This window comes from Octopus sinensis, linkage group LG9, assembly GCF_006345805.1.
Source record: "Octopus sinensis linkage group LG9, ASM634580v1, whole genome shotgun sequence".
Taxonomy (NCBI): domain Eukaryota; kingdom Metazoa; phylum Mollusca; class Cephalopoda; order Octopoda; family Octopodidae; genus Octopus; species Octopus sinensis.
In genome coordinates, this window is record NC_043005.1 from 51,484,176 (window position 1) to 51,499,685 (window position 15,510).

At 36.3% G+C, this 15,510-nt stretch overlaps 1 protein-coding gene across 2 annotated transcripts in view; it reads left to right on the forward strand.

The window, feature by feature from the left end:
- The window catches only part of LOC115215576 (transcriptional adapter 2-beta-like), a 63,678-nt gene that overhangs the window by 4,387 nt on the left and 43,781 nt on the right, over positions 1-15,510 (forward strand). The window contains exon 2 of one of the 2 annotated variants that reach the window (XM_036505960.1): positions 3,932-4,321. The exons of the other annotated variant lie outside the window; for it this stretch is intronic. The gene's annotated coding sequence lies outside the window, so the exon portion shown is untranslated. Of the gene's footprint in view, positions 1-3,931; positions 4,322-15,510 lie in introns of those variants that run through there. 2 annotated transcript variants of the gene reach the window in all.

A 15,510-nucleotide genomic window follows, 5' to 3' on the forward strand; every position in this document is an offset into this window, starting at 1 on the left:
TGTTGTGCCATTTATTTTATGTCTTATTGGGAAATGTTACAACAATGATTGATCAGTAAACTATGTATATACATAGAGAGATATATATGCTCACACATGAAGGGCATCCAGCCGTAGAAACACTGCCAGATCTGACTGGGCCTGACGAAGCCTTCCAGCTTCACAGACCCCAGTTGACCCGTCCAACCCATGCTAGCATGGAAAGCGGACGCTAAACGATGATGATGATGATGATGATACCAGTCTTATAAAAATAATTACTGGGGTCAATATGATCCTCTGTATGGCAGCTGTCCAGTGACTAAAGCCAGTGAAGGCTTTTCTGTATATATATATGTGTATATATCTTACACACACACATATATGTATATATATATAGACTTCGGTGACAGGATTGACGTGAACTAGTGAACATATTCATAAATATATATATATATAGGACTTCAGTTTTCACATAGGTATTTCAAAGTTACAAAATCTATAAAATGTAATAAATTTGGCATTTGCATTTATTTTTTTTATCACAGAAATCTGTACTATTAACAATACATATGTTTCAATAATAGGAGTGTGTGTATATTACACACACACACACATATATATATATATATATTCATACAAACATACACACACTCACACATACATACTCATATATACACTACAAAATTGTTAGTGATAGGAAGGGTATTTCACCATAGAACAGAAGCCAGAAATGAAATATACTAGTGAGATGTCCTATGACCCGGCTGACCTGAGATTCTGTGGAAAGTGAATTTAAAATGATGATGATGATGCACATATTATATTGTATATTTTGTATACATGAATGTTTCGCCAATGGGCATGGCCTTGGAAAGAGCTATACAACCATAAATATCATAAGCCAAGCTGACTTATGCCACTTTGCAGACTGTGTTGTTTTTTATGCAGCTCTCTAAAATTCTGCTTGGGAAATGCTTGATTTTTCAGATATTTCTCTATTGGTACAGTGATCAAGTGTATTTCTTTCCCTGTTGACTTCATTTGTTTCAAATACTTTCAATGAGGACTATACTTAGTCCTTGATTTATGCTAAGAGTATTTTTGGCATTCAACTTCAAACAGTTACTGTTCTCAGAACTTTCTGATCGTTCATTTGCATAAGTGGTGCTTGAGTATCATTGCCTCGATGCTTTAGACTTTGGCTCTCATCAAAATCTCTGTCTAGTGTCCACAAAGCCCAGGTGACATTATGTTAAACACCTCTAAGGAAAGCTCTCAAAGATCTTCACACATTTGTAAAGGAAATGTGTGTCACACATTTGTAAAGGAACTGTGAGTAAAGAAAGGTCATCACACAGGCATGATGCACTGCAATTTTTGCCTTCCTTGTGATGCCATTTTGGGACCATTCACAAGACTTGACAACCCTGAAGGAATTGGTTGCTCTCTGAAGCCTGATGACAAGTTTCACCATTTATGGAGCTAGAGTGGCTGAGTGCAAGATAGTTTCATGCATATCATTCTTAAGATAAACCAGAACATTACAATGATCTAGTCAAGGCTAATTCTGAGCCCTAGCACCTTACAAAATGCACAAATGTGATCCATTGAAATAGATGCAGGCATGGCAGTGTGGTTGAGAAGTTTGTTTCCCAACTACATGGTTTCAAGTCCAGTCCTGCTGCATAGCAACTTGGGCAAGTGTCCTCTACTGTGGCCCTGTGTCAACTGAACTGGATTTGGTAGATGAAAACTGAAAGAAGCTACTCATGAGTGTGTGTGTGTGTGTGTGTGTGTATATGATGGCTGCCCCCTCGTTATTGAGTATGGCCATTGCAAGAAGCTTATCTGTTATTGGTGCTGTGATCGAATGTGACTTTTTTAGCCCAGCTAAAAATCTACAATGTCTAAAAACCTTTGCCGGTAATAGCTGGCTGTAGTTGTAACTGGGCTTCATGTACCTTTGCATGTTGTTTAAGTCCTCCTGCCGAATTACACTCTCTTCCACATGCCTGACAGATATGATTAGTATGGTGTGTTACACCACCACCAGTGGCCAGGCTGTCACTCATCTGTCTCACTTTATGACTACGAAGATGACTCTTGAGTCCAGCTTCACTGAGGCAGGGTCTTGCACAGACACTGCATGTCAGCATCATAGGAAGACCCTTCCCATTTGGAAGTGTAACAGCGATGCCCTTCCTGACATCCCTCCTTACTTTCTCATGTGCAAATTCACATATATACATACATACACACACATATAGACAGGTGTGTATGTTTGGGTCTCCTAATCTTGACATTGAATAATGGTCATTCATTTCCAATATTCTGCATAAACATGTCTGGCTATGGGGAAAAATTACTTTACATGGAAACAGGTAAGGGTTGGTGACAAGAAGGACATCCAGCTGTCGAAAATCTACTTCAATAAACTTCATTTGACTCATGTGAGCATCGAAAAATAACTGTTAAAACGATGATGATGGTGGCAGGGGTGGCTGTGTGGTAAGTAACTTGTCTACCAACCACATGGTTCCGAGTTCAGTCCCACTGCGTGGCACCTTGGGCAAGTGTCTTCTATTAGAACATCGGGCCGACCAAAGCCTTGTGAGTGGATTTGGTAGACGGAAACTGAAAGAAGCCCGTCGTATATATATATATATATATATATATATATATATGCATTTGTGTGTCTGTGTTTGTCCCCTAGCATTGCTTGACAACCAATGCTGGTGTGTTTATGTCCCCGTTACTTAGCAGTTCGGCAAAAGAGACTGATAGAATAAGTCCTGGGCTTACAAAAGAATAAGTCCCGGGGACAAGTTGCTCGATTAAAGGCGGTGCTCCAGCATGGCCGCAGTCAAATGACTGAAACGAGTAAAAGAGTATATCAGGTGCAGGCATGGCTGTGTGGTTAGAGGCTTGCTTCCCAACCACATGGTCCTGGGTTCAATTCCACTGCAGGGCACCTGGAGCAACTATTTTCTACTATAGCCTGAGGCTGACCAAAGCCTTGTGAGTGGATTTCGTAGACAGAAATTGAAAGAAGCATATCATATATATGATGGGCTTCTTTCAATTTCTGTCTAAATATATATATGTATGTATGTATCTTTGTGTGTGTTTTGTAACCCCACTATTGCTTGACATGCTGGTGTGTTTATATCCCCATAACTTAGTGGGTTCAGCAACAGTAATCAATAAAATAAGAAGTAGGCTTACAAAGAATAATTTCTGGGTGTGATTTCTTTGATTAAAACCATTTAAGGCAGTGCTTCAGCATTGTCATAGTTAAATGACTGAAACAAGTAAAAGAATAAAAGAATATATATATGTACACATACTAAACGGGACAACAAAACATCCAGATAGACGATACAAAGAAAACAAGGATGGGTCATTCGAAGTTTTCTTTCCTCAGTCACGTACCAGTTTATCTTCGCAATTTCATATATATATATAGATATAGATAGATATATACACACACACACTCTCACAAATGGTGTGTTGTTTGTATAGTGGATAAATACAGTTAACTAGTATTATTGAACAGGAAACAAAGTAGATTCTCAGTCATGAATGAATGATTTCAGTAGCCGAAAGCAGAATTGTGATAAAAAGTTGATTATTTTTCTTTTACATTTTTCTGTTTTTTTTTTTTACCTTTTTCCTTTTTTTTTTTAAATGAATATTTTTCTTTTAAATCATCTAAAACTTATTTTGTAATCACTTTATTTATGAATCATATATATATATATATTTATTCTATTCTTGTGCAAGAATGTTGTTGATAGTGACTTCCAAGTTTCGGCCAGTTAAACCGTCGTTGGACTGCTGAAACTTAGAAAACACTGTCAACAACATTCTTGTATAAGAATAATAAATTTGTACTCTACAAAAGTATAGAGTGACCCATCATATTAATGTAAAATTGTTTTTATTACAGCTGAACATAAAATGAAACATTTATATATATATATATACACACACACACACCTCCTCAGCTTATGACCATCCGCACTTACGACCACAAAAAATAAGAAAATTAAAAAAAATAAATAAAAAATTGATTTTCAGACGTTGGGCAGTTGCTCGTATGATAACTATGGCAGCATCTGGCAACGCAGGCCTCTCTCAGACCCAGGCATCTACTGCGTACCACTGTACCTCACTAAGTCACTTTCAAGTATCAGATGCGTTTGAATGAAAATAATGTTGAAAGATATAAATCCGACATATGACCAGATTGAATTACGACTTGTCGGTTGAAACGGAACTCGGTCATAAGTTGAGGAGAAGGTGTATATGAGAGAGAAAGAGAGAGAGGCAGATAAACGCAAGTAACCTTAATGTGTATATTTACATGTAAATACAGGTTACAGAAAATTATTGCATAAGCTATATAATAACTTTTTTCCATCATCTATATTTTGTATTCCATGTAAATATAGGCATTGAGAGCCTACTTGCGTTTATCAGCCTTTCTGCCTTCATAACAGCTCATCATGGATTGTTTCTTATACCTTATTTTCAATATCAGAGGCACCAGTCCTCGATGATGGAGTTGGAGTTTATTTTTTCATCTATCTGAGAACTACTACCTACAAACATATATACAGGCTGTTCAGGCTAAATTTGACAGTTTGCATAAAAGGAAAAATTAGCTCTATTTATTCCAAAAATAAAAGTATTGTAAAACAAGAAAATTACAGCAAAGCTGCATGAAAGTGCTGTCAGATGTGGTATGCAGACCGTCGTATAACTTGTTTGATGTGTTTTTATTCTTCTCTTTATTGTGTGTTTATTCGTCTTTGACCAATTCCTGGTTCTTAGTCAAAACTGTTTACGGATCACAGCCATCTCACGAACTTGTGGTCATGAGGAGTACTTCACGCTCCGATGGTTGTGAAAAAAAAATCAAAAAGTATCAACTGGATTATGGCTAGGAGTTAACAGTTTACTCAAAGTAGCTGCCCGCAGCTTCCACTGTGGCCTCAAGGTGGCTCTGGAACCTGACACATGCATTCTTCACTGTGTCCCTAAGGAAGATCTTTGAACACCTCCTTGATCTTGGCCGACAGCTTGGCCTTGGTGTTGCAGGCAAAACAGCTGGTGTCTTTCTCAACTGTACCCCATATATGGTAATCCATGGGATTATAATCAGAGGAATTAGGAGGCCAGAAATTGGGGTTGATGAAATTGTAGTAATTCTCTAACAACCATTTCTGACTCTTTCTGGAGTTATGGCTAAGCACTGAATCCTGCAGCCACACATATAGCCTTCTAGCAGCAACCCTTTCCAGCCAGTTTTTGACCAGTCTCCAGACATAGCCATCTGAATTAGCCCCTTTTCAAAGATGTAGGGTAGCATGATATCACCTTTACTGGAAACACACCGAAAGACCATCACAGTTTGGGGGAATTTGGTTTTCGTGATGTCCACGTCACATCTTACAGCCTTTACAGTGTTCACAGAGCATTGAGCAGCAGTCATGATGTTGGTATTTTGTTACCTTTTCCAATATTCAGATGGTTTCCAGTCCTCCATGTCAGCTGACTTTTACTCAAATACAACTTCAATATTTATGCTCTCCAATGCCATTGGCTGTTTATCAATACATCAAACTGTTTTTGAAAAAAAATATTGTCAAATTTAGCCTAAACACCGTGTATATATATCTACATATATGTGTGTGTGTGTTAGTAACCCTTGATCTGAGTTACTGTGTTGAAACTAAACAATTGAATCCTAGAAGTGGTATGATAACCAGTTGAAAGCGCTCATATATCATAAATTAATATTTGTTTTAATTTTGCTAATAGAGGTACAACCTCAGTTTTCCAGAACATTTGGTTCCAAAGTCATTCCAGATTACTAAATTTTCTGAACATGGTGTGGTTACACGTTAAATAAAACAAATATTAAATTTACTTAAATGATTAAATGAAATATAGGTACCTGTACATTAGTATAAATTATACAAGTTTATTAATATTGTACTGTGCAAGGTGCCTGTAAATTTGTTTGGCAGCCATGGGAATATATATGTTTGTGGGAATATATATGTGTGTGTATATATATATATATATATATATACATACATACCTGTTTAATGTTGACTGTCAGAAGAAAGAATACTTTGATGTCATAGTTGAAATTAATCATATTTTTATTTTTATCTTGGTCAAGTTAATCTCTTGCTACTCTGAGTTTCACCTGTGGGTACAGGGCTTCCGGGCAAGTTTTATATATATATGTATATCATTTAATATGAACGTTATTTAAATATGAATTACTAATAGTTTCATACTGCGGAAACACAATAATTCAGCTGATTTATATAAAGCCGAATTATTGTTTTCGCAGTATGAAACTATTAGCTCATATTTAAATACTGTGTTTATTAACTGATATTTATCTCATTAGATGGAGCTCTTCTTTTGTTGACTCTACCTATAACAGAACAGTAAGCTATCTATCTATCTATATATATATATATATATATATGCACATACACACACAAAAACATGCATTTTCTACAAATGACTGCTATTTTCATATAAAGACATAAAGTTCAACTTCTTTCTTTTATAACAAGCCAACAGTTGGCTTCTTGCATACAAATATGTCTTCAATCCAGGGCAAGCCTTATTTATTATTAAAGTCCTACATAAGACAGCAGGCTGGACAAAATGCTTACTAGCTTTTCACCTGTCTCTGTTCTGAGTTCAAATTCCACCAAGGTTGACTTTGCCTTTTATCCTTTCAGGGTCTATAAAATAAGTACCAGTCAAGTAGTGGGGTCAATGCAGTCAATTTACTCTTTCCCTGCAGAAATATCAGGCCTTGTGCCTGTAGTAGAAAAGGTTATTGAAGTCCTATATATTTATGACTAATGTAAGTCCAAAGGCAGCAATCTTTTGTATATATACTTACTGTGTGTGTCTCGTCAAAATGTTCACCAAGGAATGTGAGGCAGGACATATGTGAGTCTAGATTTTCACTTTTGAAAACCAAAATCACCTGTAAAGAAAGGTATTTGATTGGAGGTCTGTCATCCAAGTTTGATTTTGGCAAAGGGGATGGAAGTTTTCTGCCACTAATACCAACTGTGGTCTTACTACATACTTTTTTGTTTCTTTTTTTTTTTTCTTGTAGTGATTTCAGTTATTGGAGGATAGCTGTGCTGGGGCACATTTTTTCTTTTTTCCTTTTCCTTTTTCTTTTATTTTTTTAAATATAAATTTGTTAAGTAAAAATTAAATCTTCACTGCCATATACTATCTACTACAATGTGTATGATTTTTCTGAAGGCGGTGAGCTGGCAGAATCATTACCGCACTGGACAAAATACTTAGCGGTTATTTCATTTGTCTTTATGTTCTGAGTTCAAATTCCACCAAGATTGACTTTGCCTTTCATCCTTTCGAAGTCGATAAAATAAGTACCGGTTGACCGCTGGGGTCAATGTAATCGACTTACACCCTCCTTCAAAATTACTGGCCTTGTGCCAAAATTGGAAACCAATATATGATTTGCTGTCTAAACATTTATGTATGTTGTGTTGTATGTATAAGGTGCATACATATATATGTATCTTTATTTTTGCAATACATATATATCACAGATGTATGTTTTGCTGTGTGTCTTTATGTGCACACATTCAATACATTTAGTGTATATGTGAATATGTTTGTGTGTAAATATGTATAATACTTTTTTTAAAGCAAATCCAAAAAAAAAACAAATTAAAAGAAAAAACATTTAATAAAAAATATACTAAAATGCGTTCTTGTCTTATTTTAGTTTTAGAATCAAGCATTTTAAATTCTTCTCTGATAGTCTGAGGTTTGGTCTCCTAATATAAATTGGTAATAATTTTATCTTTATATATAAAACTAAAGTTGTGTGTCTGTCTCCTACAATTTAGATTCCTAACTACTCCCACATTTTGCGGTGCAGTGTCACCAAAAGCAGGTATCTTATAGTCGTGATTCATATCGAGCCCTTCTGGGTATTAGTGCGCGTCTACGATGAGTCTATGATTTAAAAAAAAATTTACCATAATTTTTTCCCATTTTTTAATGTATTTTTTGGCTATTATATAAGGGAAGTAACTCTCTAAAAATGTATTATTAAATCTCAGAACGTAAAAAGCTACAGTAACACCCTCCTTTGTGGTTAGCCATATTGAGATTGCTATTATACTTTACATCTCTAAAAATGCTTATATAGTTATTTCCCTTACAAACCCGAGCAACGCCGGGCGATACTGCTAGTATAATATATGTATATATATATATAACTCCCTCATAGTTCGAAATGATAGCTTTGTGGATAATGTGTTTGACTGGTTGAGCTCAAATCAGTTGCAGGCATTGTCTTTATTCTAACATACTTTATTCACTGCCAAGTTAGTGTTGCATCGATATGGTTAAGTGGGTTTAATATGTTGCAATATTTACTGGCAGAACATGAGTTCAAATCTGCTGTTAGTGTTTCGTTGTATTTCTGTCTGGGCAAAATTCTCTGGTCGATAATTAATACCATCAGTTCATATAGCTGTCAATTGGAATAGGTTTTTTTTTTCTTGTGGAGTGGAAGATTATGGCTCACATTTTTTTTTTTTTTGGCTACTCAAGGCTGCTGGAGGGAAGAACATAGGAAAACTACTATTCATTGTCTTTTTTTTTTTATTCTTAGATCAGATTACTTACTTAAGTTCCTCCACTCCCTATGGAATACAAGCCATTGATGACTTTTCTCCTTTGTTCTCAACTCTGGTTATGCTGGTTTTGAATTGTCATCAATGTTTCTGTAATTTTTACCTCTGGGAGGAAGTGGTTCATATTAGTAGCTTGCTCTGTGTGTGTCTCTCTCTCTCACTGTTTTCACACATTATTGATCTTACCTACCCACTTACCCTGTCCAGTCCTCTTGACTATTAATTCTCTTATGTTCACCTTCATGTAACTTGAGGGTACACCCTGATGCCTCTTTGCCATCTTCTCTCCTTTTCCAACTTGGGTCACCAGATATCTCTTCTACTGCACCGGTTTCTATTTCTCTGTTACACTTGAACCTCTCATCGCTTGGCATAAAGCCATATTCCTTACTACCAGTTGAGAGAAAGATATGTTTAAACAGATAGTGGTTATTGTTAAACATCCAATCAACCCTGAATGAGCAGACTTCTTTTAAGGATACATAGGACCACATTATATATTGCATGTTTTTGGGGGGTTTTTTTTTTTGCATATTTAAGAGGGTTGGATGTGATTTGAGGAAGATTTGGCTCTCACAGAAAACACTGTAGACAGTGTTGTTGTTGCTATTGTTTAGCATATGGTTAGTCTTAATCAAGCAGACCTGTGGTCAAAAGCATTTTATTTGTGACCATCTTGTCTTTTTCTGGATGTTTTTCTAATTTCCGTCTCTAGCATGTATTTTTCTAAGATGGCCCAAGTAAATTTGACTGTTATATCTAGCAGGTTGAGTGACCACATAGCCTTCCTCATTGGTTCATATAAAGACATTTCCTTGAAATGAATGGACACTGGACATTTATTTCAGTAAGGCTGAAGGTGTGATTTCATACTTATGTTGGAATTGTTCTTGACTTGATGTATACTGACTTGAAAAAGAAAAAAAATTTATCTGAATCTCATCAGTTCATATAAAGACAGTTCCTTGAAATGGCTACTGGGCATTTATGTCAGCAAGGGTGATGGTGTGGCTTGAACTGAAATGAAAGCAATCTAGAATCAAAGCTATGTTCCATCTGTCTTTCATCTTCCATCTCATTAATCAAATACCCAACGGACACTGTGGAAGTGGACGTGCTTTACCAGTAAGCTGCCAGGTGTATACCATACAATTTATTATCAAATATATATGCACACAAAGAATTTCAGTTTCTGTCTACCAAATTCACTCACAAAGTATATTTGACCTGCAGTTTATCCTTTTTTTAGGGCTCATTTTTGTTTTATGGTTTAATCAAAGAAGGCAAGCCAACACCCATTGTCATTTAACATCTCTGAGACTGGTGACATTATGATCTTGATATTTTCAAGCCAGAAACTTTGTCCTATTGGTTAAGAGCAAGTAAACTTTGATTAAACCACCCAAAGATCATGTTATGTTAAATTCTGTGAGATATTAAATGTATGCTATGGTTACTATTTGGAATAGAAACTTGGTTATAGATCTGTATCTGTGTTACTTTAGCTCTTCTGCATGGCACTTGCCAATATTTAACATTTAGCATATGATACACATACATATATATGAGGGGTTGCTGAAAAATTCCTGGCTTTAACGGTATTGTGAAAGGCCTAGTTGGAGGACCAACCTTCTGAGTTCTTTTGCAGGGCTTCCTAAAACTGGAGGACCACTGCAATAAGTGTGTGAATCTTAGAGGGGAATATGTAGAATAAAATCATAATTAACTAATCCTCCTGTATTTTCTTTTACATAGAGCCAAGAACTTTTCAGCCCCCTCTCATATATATATATATACCACACCACACATATATGTACATATACATACATATATATAATATATACATACACATATATATATGTTTATATATATATATATATCATCATCATCATCATTTAGCGTCCGTTCTCCATGCTAGCATGGGTTGGACGGTTCAACTGGGGTCTGTGAAGCTGGAAGGCTTCATCAGGCCCAGTCAGATCTGGCAGTGTTTCTACGGCTGGATGCCCTTCCTAACGCCAACCACTCCGTGAGTGTAGTGGGTGCTTTTACGTGCCACCTGCACAGGTGCCAGACAGAGCTGGCAAACGGCCACAACGGATGGTGCTTTTACGTGTCACTGGCACGGGGCCAGGCGAGGCGGGCAACGGACACGAACGGATGGTGCTTTTACGTGCCACCAACACGGGGGCCAGACAGAGCTGGCAAACGGCCACGAAACGGATGTGCTTTTACGTGTCACCCACGGGGGCTAGGCGAGGCTGGCAACGGGCACGAACGGATGGTGCTTTTACATGCCACCGACACGGGGGCCAGACAGGGCTGGCAAACGGCCTAGAACGGATGGTGCTTTTACATGTCACCGACATGGGGGCCAGACAGGGCTGGCAAACGACCACGAACGGATGGTGCTTTTACGTGCCACCAACACGGGGGCCAGACAGAGCTGGCAAACGGCCACGAAACGGATGGTGCTTTTACGTGTCACCGGCACGGGGGCCAGGCGAGGCTGGCAACGGACACGAACGGATGGTGCTTTTACATGTCACCGACATGGGGGCCAGACGGGGCTGGCAAACAGACACGAACGGATGGTGCTTTTACATGTCACCGACATGGGGGCCAGACAGGGCTGGCAAACGACCACGAACGGATGGTGCTTTTACGTGTCACCGGCACGGGGGCCAGACAGAGCTGGATACATATATATATACATACATATATATATATACTAGCAGTATCGCCCGGCGTTGCTCGGGTTTGTAAGGGAAATAACTATAAAACATTTTAGAGAGTTATAGCCAAAAAATAGCAAAAAAAAATGGGAAAAAAATGATGGTAAATTTTTTTTTGATAGTTAAAAAGGTCGAGTTGCGTCCCCTGTGGTTTGTGTTTCTGATTGTCGACCCCATGTCGAATTTACCGATCTTTTTCAGAACTGGGGGAACTTTTCAAAATTTTCGCTGCGTTAGTTTTGAATTTTGACATTGGGCTATGTGTGTGTCAAGTTTCATCAGAATCAGTTGAAAGCCGTGGTCAGGGTGAGGGTACAAGCAAAACACACACAGAAACACGCACAGACAAACTGCCGTTTATATATAGAGAGATATACATTTATTATTATATACATACATATATATATACATATATATATATATACATATTATATATATACATTATATATATATATATATATATATACATACATATATATATACATACATATATATACATACATATATATATATACATACATACATATATATATATATACATATATATATATATATATATCTATATATACATATATACATACATATATATATATACATATATACATACACATATATATATATATATATATATATATATATATATATATATATATATTTATATCATATACAGTAGTACCTCAGTTTACAAACGCCTCTGATGACAAATAAATCAGACTTTATATATAGATATATATATATATATATATATATAAAGCATGATTTATTCGTGATCAGAGGCGTTTTTAAAACAAGTGTTCAGTCCCACTGTGTAGTACCTTGGGCAAGTATCTTTTACTATAGCCATGGGCCAGCCAAAGCCTTATAAGTGCATTTGGTAGATGGAAACTGAGAGAAGACCGTCGTAAATTAATGTGTGTATATCATCATCATCATCATCATCGTTTAGCGTCCGTTTTCCATGCTAGCATGGGTTGGACGGTTCTACTGGGGTCTGTGAAGCCAGAAGGCTTCATCAGGCCCAGTCAAATCTGGCAGTGTTTCTATGGCTGGATGCCCTTCCTAACGCCAACCACTCCGTGAGTGTAGTGGGTGCTTTTTACGTGATATATATGTGTGTGTGTGTGTCTGTGTGTTTTATTGCCTCCTTCCCTGATTTCACTTGATAGCTGTAATTAAATATCACCATCATGCATGCAGTGTTCTTTGTTTCCATTCTGCCATGATAACATATCTGGTCATGGGGAAATTTTACTTTATTTGGAAATAGGTGAGGATTGGTGATAGGAAGAGCATCCAGCAGTAGAAAATCTGCCTCAACAAATTCCATTCAACACATGCAAGCATGGGAAAAGTGGACATTAAATGATGATGACATGTTACTTAATAATATAAATATATATATATATGATCTATTCTTTTACACTTTGCAGTCGTTTGACTGCAGACATGCTGGAGTACAGCCTTATAAAGGGTTTTAGTCAAACAAATCGCCTCCAGGACTTATTCTTTGTAAGCCTAGTACTTATTCTATCAGTCTCTTTTGCCAAACTGGTAAGTTACAGGAACCATCAATTGTCAAGTGATGGTGGGCAGACAAATAGATACAATGACACACACACAAATATATATATATATATGATTATATGTATATATACATACATATATATATATGAATATATGTATACATACATATATATGAATATATGTATACATACATATATATATGTATATATATATACATATATGTGATTATATGTATACATACATATATATATATATATATATATATATGTAGGTCCCGGGTTGATTCGGGGTTAACCACAGTAAATAAGGTACTCAATACATAGCAGAGTAAAATTAATTTATTATATAGAAGGAGCTTCTACAGGACTAGAACTGTTTCATTCAAGAGAAATCTTCTCTTGAATGAAACTTCTAGTCCTGTAGAAGCTCCTTCTATATAATAAATTAATATATATATATATATATATATATATATACACATATATGATTATATGTATATATACACACACATACATATACCAAATCCACTCACAAGTCTTTGGTCAGCTCAAGGTTATAGTTGAAGACACTATATATATATTACATATATTTCCAAGTTTTGGATGGCAAATGAGATTACGTGAAGTTAATACTTTTCTCAAATTATGTGAGTTGGATGCACTTGAGGGGTTACAATTTTGATAATGTGGAAGCTGGTGTGTGTGTGGTGGGGCTTGAACATTAAAAGGAACTGTGGTAATCTTGATATGGTGTGGTGGTGTTCATGAAAAATGCTGGAAGTGTGATCATTGTAACACAAATTGTGTGGTTGTTAACAGAGCTGTAACTAATAACAAAAGCTGGTGACTTACTAATCAAAATCTGGCTTTATGCGGAGGCTAGGGGTTTAAAACCTTTTAAGCATTAAGATATATTTTGCACTTGTAGTTTGCATGAGCTGTTTCATGATTAGAGTTTAAAGAATTTAGAAGCTAACAAGTTAAGATGTTGGGCAATCAAACCAAATGTTTATATTTTGACCTGAGCTAAGACGGTGTTTATTTGCTCATTCTTGCTGAAAATAGTGCCTTTTACTTCAGGTTTGTGATTTTAAAAATGTGCTCCCAGCTGTGTTAATAATAATAATAATAGTAAACAGAAAAAATAGAAACAGCCTACTCAAACATTTAATGTAATTTATGTAGAACAATCCGAACCAAGTTAGTATGAATGAATAACTATAAAACCATATCAGAAAACTGCTAGACCTCAATAAAAGCTATTTTCTTGATGTTCTGAAAAGTAAAATATTTGAGTTAACATGCTATAAATCACTTACAACCCTGTAGATAGTAGCATATCATGTGGGTTTTATAACAGAGACAAATAGTGTAAATAAGCTACCAGGTGTATACCATACAATTTATTGTCTAATATATATATACATACATACACACACACACACAAAGAATTCTTTCAGTTTCTGTCTACCAAATCTCACTCAAAAAGTAAATTTGGCCTGCATTTATAGTGGGAAGTATTTACCCATGGTGCTACACAGTAGGACTGAACCCAGAACCATGTGGTTTAAGGAGCAAACTTCTCACCACACTTCCACACCTGCAAATGGTGCAGAAAATATGAAGTAAATAAAAATTGCTGCTGTTGAAGTCCTACCCCATGTCAGCCCTGATTGAGCAGTTTTATTACGATCAAGGATTATTTATGCTATAACCACCCTGTTTTGTTTTTTTTAAAGTCAGTGTACATCAAGTCATCCTTACTGAAATAATGTCCATTGCCCTTTCAAGGAACTGTCGTTATATGAACCATTGAGGAGGCTGTGGTCACTCAGCCTGCTAGATATAACAGTCAAATTTACTTGGACCATCTTAGAAAAGTACATGCTGGAGAATGAGATTTTAAGATCCCTGAACATGAAAAAGACAGTATGGTCACAAGTGGCATGTGTCATGGAAACCTGCTGCTAGTTACCATGTAATTCATTACTCTCATGGTTGAGTGGTCAGCAACTAAGTTGGGTCCTATTAAAACTTGCTGTGAGTGTTGGGTGTGTGGGCATCTAGCAGGATTCGGGAAAAAGTATAAAAGTAACTGCTAGAAATGTGTTCCCTGGGAACCAACAGTTCCACTTAGAGATGGGTGCTATGGTGCCACTAAGGATTAATAAGCACAATATTTACACCAATTTCGTTTTTGTATTTGGTTCGCAAGATTCTTTATGTGAATTCGTGTTTTGAAGCAGATTTTGTGTCTAGGGAGAGTCATTATGCTAATATAATTAACACGTACACTGGTTCAATTCTTCTCATTTATTAACTATCCGATTTTTCTTTTTTTTTTGGTCAAAGTTCTTTCTTTGCTTTTTTGCAACCTCTCAGTGACCATTGACTCTGTCCGTTATAGAGGGCACTTTTGTTTGTCTGTTTGAGATTTTGCTGTGTTTCAATTTTTAGAGACACACACACATGCAACAAAATCTCAAACAGACAAACAAATGCACCCTCTATAAATGGACAGAGCCTATGGTCACTAAGAAG